The sequence below is a fragment of the Coenobita brevimanus genome, chromosome 18 (assembly GCF_032717465.1).
Source record: "Coenobita brevimanus isolate Jiangsu-jjx chromosome 18, ASM3271746v2, whole genome shotgun sequence".
Taxonomy (NCBI): Eukaryota; Metazoa; Arthropoda; class Malacostraca; order Decapoda; family Coenobitidae; genus Coenobita; species Coenobita brevimanus.
In genome coordinates, this window is record NC_136971.1 from 23,265,620 (window position 1) to 23,273,465 (window position 7,846).

General features: G+C 42.1%; 1 pseudogene; it reads left to right on the forward strand.

The window, feature by feature from the left end:
• The first annotated feature begins 2,460 nt into the window (after positions 1-2,460).
• Positions 2,461-2,579, forward strand: LOC145391520 (5S ribosomal RNA; annotated as a pseudogene).
• Positions 2,580-7,846: the final 5,267 nt, after the last annotated feature.

The window sequence follows — 7,846 nt, forward strand, 5'->3', positions numbered from 1 at the left end:
CAACCTCTGTCTATGTCCAGTCGTTTGTTTGTTTCTCCACTAACTTCTCCTTGGCTATTTGATGGATGTCAGTAAAATGTCACATGTGTATTTTAGTGGGTTGTAGGCATGTCGTGCACTATGTTAATTTTCCCAAACAGCTGTAGTGATCCCACAAAGGACTGCAATGGGTTTTATTACCACGGTGAAGTGCTATAGGGCAGGTCCAGTTGTAATGATAACAACGGTCTGGGGTGGTTCTGGGGTTAAAATATCAGTGCTCCGTAATATTGGAAAGTTTGGGTCTGCAGTTTTTATATGTAATGTTAGGAACACGACACTTCTATGTTGTTGTTGCTATTGTAATCATTATCATCGCCCGCCTTTAGAGGGTAGAGCGATAATGTTATTGCTTGCATCTGTGTGTGTGTGTGTGTGTGTGTGTGTGTGTGTGTGTGTGTGTGTGTGTGTGTGTGTGTGTTCGCATTATAACTCAAAACGGATTGAGCTATCAACAAGAAAACTTCAGAGAATCAAGATATGACCAAAATTTTGGACGAGTTCGAAAATGAGCACTCGGGGTCAAGGTCAAGGTCACCATAACGGTTGCGAAATGTCAACCAGTTTTTATCACCCCCCTTTAGCGCCATTATATCAACATGAAACCTTCAGGATATCAAGATATGGCCAAAATTTTGGACAAGTGCGAAAATGGGCACTCGGGGTCAAGGTCAAGTCACCAAAATGGCTGCCAAAAGTCAAATAGTTCTTATCTCCCGCCTTTAGCACCATTGTATCTCATGAACAGCTTGAGTTATCAACATGAAACCTTCAGAGTATCAAGATATGGCCTAAATCTTGGGCTTGGCCCACAGCATATTCCGGCAGGCGATTAGCATTCGGCTCCCGAATGCCTTTCTTTCATTTTCAATACATGCCACGTATATTCACCAGTAGGGGGTGGACAACAGGCCCGGTGCCCAGGGATGAGGTGAGGGGTAGTGTGATGTCGGAGTTGGGAAGGGCTAGGGTCGATGGTGGCTGGGAGAGAGGGGGGTGCCACAGGGGCAACAGTAAGGCGGGGTGGGGGGGAGGGAGTGGAGTGATGAGTTGTCGACGGTGGGACAAGGAAAATGTGGTTGGCAGTTACACAGACAAAAGGACAATCGTATGTATTGTCATACAGATTTATAGTGGAACAGTTGTATGAGTAGTAGCAGTAGAATTGTGAGGGAAATAAGACAGTGGGAAAAGAGGGGCCAGTAGTGTCAGTGCCAATAATGGTAGTAATAGATTCAGCAGTCTAGTGCTAACGTTGTTTGTGTGGGAGTGTTGATGTGACGAATAATGTAATACAGTAAGGGTTATAGGACCGGACGACTAGAAACCCCCTACGGAATACGACGGCACGTAGTAAGATACCGGGGAATACGAGAACAGAATAGGCAGACTCTGAAGGAAAATGGTGCATGTATTTGGTGATGCAACAGCTGAAGCCTGGGTAACGATGCGGAACAGGATACCACGGCTATATCTTCGTTGTCTCATAATATTTTGTGTTTTTCACACATAATTTCATTTGTTATAGTTAATTATTGATGAATGCTCTCTGCTGCCCACAAGTGGTTTATTCGTCCACATAAAATAATTTCCACTTTTTTAACCATCCGCACAGCTACTATGGGAATCAGCATTAAATTCACAGTCATTCTATATTATAGCTATAAACAATGCAGGAATAACATATTCACAAAAATTGTCACTGACCAGTCGCAGCTTACATACAACCGGTTCGTTGCTTTATTTGTATATTGAGGATCCGAAACAGATGGGTCGCGTCTGGACCAGTTTCACAGGACTCCATGATAACATAGTTGTCTATGTTATAACATATGCTATGTATGTTACGAACGCGTAATGATTTGCAGGTGAGTAGCATGGAAATGTTTCGAATCCAGTTTCATTAAGCTTCTCACCATTCGTCTCGTAGCTTAGTACCAAACTACCATTCACTGTTGTCCGTTCGCCTGCCTTCTCTCTAACTATGACTTCCACTTCCTTCCACCTAGTTGGGTACAGAAACTTTGGTGCGTGGGTGCACAAACTTAAACCCTTCTAGCTTCCAGACCGCTAACTTAATAATTTCAGCCATTATTTGTGTTTGATGAGCATCAGAGGAATAACTTCTAATTACTACTTCTAAAGTCCTAACTGGCCTAACTATATTCTCCATGACTGGTAGGTTGTAAAGTACAGCTCCGGTCAGAATTTGGTGATACAGTCAGCACTGCCAACGCCAAAGCGTCTGGGGTTCAGAGTTCGAGAATTTCGACTCACGTATCTGACACACACACACACACACTGACAGAGAGAGAGAGAGAGAGAGAGAGAGAGAGAGAGAGAGAGCATACACCTAAGGCATGGTAACGGACATTGACGGAGCGTCTCCCTATCTCATTACAATCACGACCAATATATCTATGAAATATGTAATCCACGTTGAGTACACCGCTTCCTGTCCGATCAGCGAAGTTAAGCAACGTTGGGTCTGGTTAGTACCTGGATGGGTGACCGCCTGGGAACACCAGATGCTGTTGGCATAACGTTCTCCTTACGTGTCAAGTGGGGTTGGTGGAGGATTAGTGCCCTTCCCTGTAAAACAATTAACTCTAAGCCCTTGGTCACCCTGTTTGGGATACATGGCGCCTGGCAATGAATGAATGAACATACTTCTACATATGTAAAAGACTAGCGATTTTATTATTACGTTAATCCCATGTCACATGAATTAATATGGTTAGGCAATACAGTATTATATTAACCCAGAATACATCCTGTGATTGTATAGTCATAGCTAGGAAACACTGACAGATAACATTTTATAATATGCCTTGCCCATTGCAATTGACGTTTTAATTTCAAACTAAACTTGTGTAGTTAAATAGATGATGAAAGTATAGCACACCTGTGTCCCGTGAGTAAGCTATGAAAAACACGGATGGTCGGGTCTCCTTACATTTTGTCTAAGCTACCGGTTAATCACATAAGTGACGGATGTGACCAGAACGTGGATAAGCGTCTTATTTTAAATTATGATTAGTAAAGTGAAATTAATATATTGTTTTCTCTCTTAATAATGTTACAATCGTAAAAATAAACACTGAAGGGGATGAAAGACTCGGTTGCTTTGATATTTACTCTTACCATACATAATATCCAGCTCACCTACCATTTTTCACAATCACTTTCTGTAGCCTCAGCGTTAATGATGCCAGAAACGTTTGCATCAGATCAAGAATTTCGACTCGCGTGTCTGACACTGATAAAGAGGGAAGGAGGGAGGAAATCATCTGAGATTTCTTTGTATCATACGGATCTGGGGGTGACCAGTCCCCGGGAAAATATGGTATGAACAGGAAGGAGCAAAACCTGGACTTGAGAGGCAGCATCATCGCTCTGCGCGATAGTGGGCTGTCTATACGTGCTATAGCTTAGCGACTTGGCCTGGCACCAAGGACCGTCGCCAAATGGATTACGAGGTGGAACACCAATGGAAACATAAACGACCTGCGTAAGAACCTTTAAATTCTATGTGCATACTTGGATTTGTTATAGTACGAGTACACAAGGGCGTCCACAGGATTTTTTGTAAGGGGGGGGGGCCAAATAAGAGAAATTATACATATATGTGCAGTTTTATCAAAATACACACACTTCAAATAGGCAAAGGCATTTACTTACATGAGCTACATGACTTACATCAAATGCTTAGTGACAGAATGCATGAATCGACTCATACCACTCAATCATCCTTGAACAAGAACTGAAGCCGTCAAATTCCAAGGGGGGGCAACTGCCCTCCCTTGCCCCCTCCCCCTCCGGATGCCCATGCCAGTATGCATAAGATACAGTGTATGTGAACAGTTATAAATATTTTACCTATGAGGTTACAGTTATTATACTGAATTTTTCAATATATCCCATTGGAGCCCAGTGTCCGGAATATTGGACAGAACTGGGATTTTTCAAGTCTTTATAAAGCATGGAACCCCCGGGTAGGGACCTATGAGCTTCGCGACTATGAGCCGATAGGCGGAGGGCGGTAAGCTTAGTACCCGCCCAGTGCCATGCCTCGCCCAGCATCCCTGGGATCCAATGGGATATAGATATTCATATTCTACGAAAATACATATTATCTGCGATTACATCTACAACCATCAACAACTGTCCTGTGACCTGCATTACTGGTTGGTGGTGGGGTAGTGTAGGGTATCAGAGGTTTAGTCCTGTCAGTAATGGGGTTGGAGTAAAGAAGGGTATGTGTTAAGCTGTTAAGGGTGCTATGATGGTTAGTTGTTGTTCACGGTAACGTATGACTTACAGTAACATTATAGTACAGTAGTAGTTCATATTTACATGTTATCTATGTTTATTTAATGCATCCGAACCTGGCTGTAGCAAAGACGTGAGCAAAACGCATTGTAGCTCTGGCTTCCTCTTTAGTCTTCTGATAACCTTATCATCTCTCCCACCCTCCCGTTCTCAAATGACCATGTTATATGAAATGCAAAGGAGATGATTAGTTTTTCCACATACCCTTTGACTACAAATCCATATCATTGTTTTACTTAAGCACAGCTGGTGATTAAACTATCTATTACGTTTAGGATCCATTAACATTACAAAAAGATTCGTATTATGCGACATATCTATGTTACGTGATTCTTCTTCCACCAGTGTTAGCGAAATAGGGGTGAGCATTGATAAAACAGATAAGGGATGAGGAGAAAATATATGGGTGTATAGAGTAATATAAACAGTCCTGTTCACACGTTCGTCTGTCGGTAATAACAATAAGGAAATTGTCCCAGCTGGTTAACAGTGTGTTGTCAAACTCTCATGGATACTATGAAGGTGACAGTGTTAGTAAGCGTAGTAACGTAGTCCATTCGTCGAGACTGATACAACCAAGCGACCTGCATATGGCAACATCTCCCCGCTGAGTGGCTCTGACAAGGTGAGAGAGTGACGTTCGCCCCGTGAAACGATACTGCATATGCTGATCGTTCAGGTTTCACAGAGTCGGATGGATGCACTAAAACCTTACATAGTCATTAGGAAAGACCCACACAAGCTATACTAGTAACGTTTGAGAACACCTTAATAAATGCATCACAACCTCGTTGGGTTTACAGCAAACTCCATTTCTCTGAGAGAACAGGAGCTTTAAGGAGGACTGACACCAGTAGAGTTTGGGAACATTATTGTAGCAGCGGAAGTTAACCCCCTACCAACGCAGCGGCAATAAGGCATGACTTGCAGTTAGAAGTGTCAACCAGAACTGTAAGGAGAAGGTTTCATTGCGCTGGAATACACCATCGCACCCCAGCTCAGAAGGAACAGCTGAGGGACCAGCACTGTGCAGGAAGACTGGCTTTTGCACAGCTCCATATTGTGCAGGATGGTGACTTATGGAGCAGAGCCATCTTTACAGATGAGAAGCATTTCTCCTCTAGTTCCCACGGCAGAGTCTAGTTGGAGGAGGGATAATACACGGTAAGATATGAACTGTCGACAGTCTTGCAATACATACGGCTTAATTGCAAATTAATAATCACAGATTTAAATACAGTAAAACGTATTACGTTGTTGAGAGTGTGGATGTGATGCAAATGTGACCAGAGTTTGCATGGTTGTTTTAGTTTTTTGGTTTATTGTGACCCCGCCTTGGTGGGATGAGGCGATTAAGGGATCACATGCTCATCACATTTACACTCCAAACACCTTTTACTGTGACCCAACTTTGTGTCCGTTCCAAAGCACATGGAAAAATAAAACAAAAATGGCAGTTTCATACGCACGGGGTCTGGGTCACCAGCGTCGCGACACCCCCCTTACCACATTGCGCCGTCTTTTTCTCTCCCTTGCACGACTTTAATTTTATACGCTGCTCTCGGGTGTCTGCCCTTCCTTTCCTCCATCCTTCTTTCCTTCCATCCTCTTCTGTCTTTCCTTCGTTCTTTCCTCGCTCTTCTGGCTACGGGTGACAGTACACTCCCTTTTCTGTCTTTCTTTCCTTCATTCTTTCCTCTTCCTTCTGTCTGTGGGTGACTCTACGCTGAGTGACAAGCCAAATGGTTTCCTGTACATCAGGAAACCATTCACTACGCTGGATGGTAACCATGTAACCAGATTTTGGCGCCTGGTGGTGTAGTGGGTAATTACGGAACTCCAATCGGATTGAGCCGGTGTAGACTTATATCCAAGGGATGGTTGGGGTTTACTGCTCACGTAATGCCACTCAGGGATGAGTGAGACTGGTCACTCTCATCTTAAATGTCAGGACCAACTTGCCTAGCCCCGGGCTCCTACGCTCCATATGGGGCAACATAGGATTGGATGATATATATATATATATATATATATATATATATATATATATATATATATATATATATATATATATATAATTGAGAAAAATGGTAGGTGAACTGGATATTACGTATGGTAAGACTAAATATCAAAGCAACTGAGTCTTTCATCCCCTTCAGTGTTTATTTTTACGATTGTAACATTATTAAGAGAGAAAACAATATATTAATTTCACTTTACTAATCATAATTTAAAATAAGACGCTTATCCACGTTCTGGTCACATCCGTCACTTATGTGATTAACCGGTAGCTTAGACAAAATGTAAGGAGACCCGACCATCCGTGTTTTTCATAGCTTACTCACGGGACACAGGTGTGCTATACTTTCATCATCTATTTAACTACACAAGTTTAGTTTGAAATTAAAACGTCAATTGCAATGGGCAAGGCATATTATAAAATGTTATCTGTCAGTGTTTCCTAGCTATGACTATACAATCATAGGATGTATTCTGGGTTAATATAATACTGTGTTGCCTAACCATATTAATTCATGTGACATGGGATTAACGTAATAATAAAATCGCTAGTCTTTTACATATATAGAAGTATGTGGATTACATTTTTCTTAGAAATATTGGTCGTGATTGTAATGAGATAGGGAGACGCTCTATAAATGTCCGTTACCATGCCTTAAATGTATACTCCCTCCCTCTCTCTCTCTCTCTCTCTCTCTCTCTCTCTCTCTCTGTCAGCGCGCGCGCGCGCGCGCGCGTGTGTGTGTGTGTGTGTGTGTGTGTGTGTGTGTGTGTGTGTGTGTGTGTGTGTGTGTGTGTGTGTGTGTGTGTGTCAGACACGCGAGTCTAAATTCTCGAACTCTGAACCCAGACGCTTTGGGATTGGCAGTGCTAACTGTATCACCAAATTCTGACCGGGGCTGTACGTCCAAACTAGTTTTATTACTTTCTATGTCTTGCACAATGCCTTTAAAGGTGGTAGATGCAGTAAGGTAACCTTGTCTTACTACATGTCGTGAGTGTAGTTGAAGAGTTCCTCTTGATATCATCATGTACAGGAGGACCCATGGAATAATGCTAAGGGTTATGATAGTGATGATGAATATTTCAGTAATCTCGACCTGTTCAGTGTATTAACTATAAAAGGAGTCTTTACTGATTCCTAGGTCATATCAGTGCCTTGTTATGGTAAATGCTGAGTTAGTTGCAGCTATGGTTTTGTATGTTTGGTATGCGATCATAATTTACTCCGGTATGTGTTAATTTCTTATGGCTTATTTCCATCGGATGTACTAGGCTTTTCGGTCGTATCCGATGTTTCATAATTACAGGCCAAATTTCTTTAGACCCTTTTTAAAGGATCAATATGAATTTGTTTCTCTTCATCACTAAATAGTGAATGAATGAATACCTTATAGTCTGTTCTTGTAATTACTCTGTATAGTCCTTCAAATTTTGGCAGCAGTTTATTGTCTTT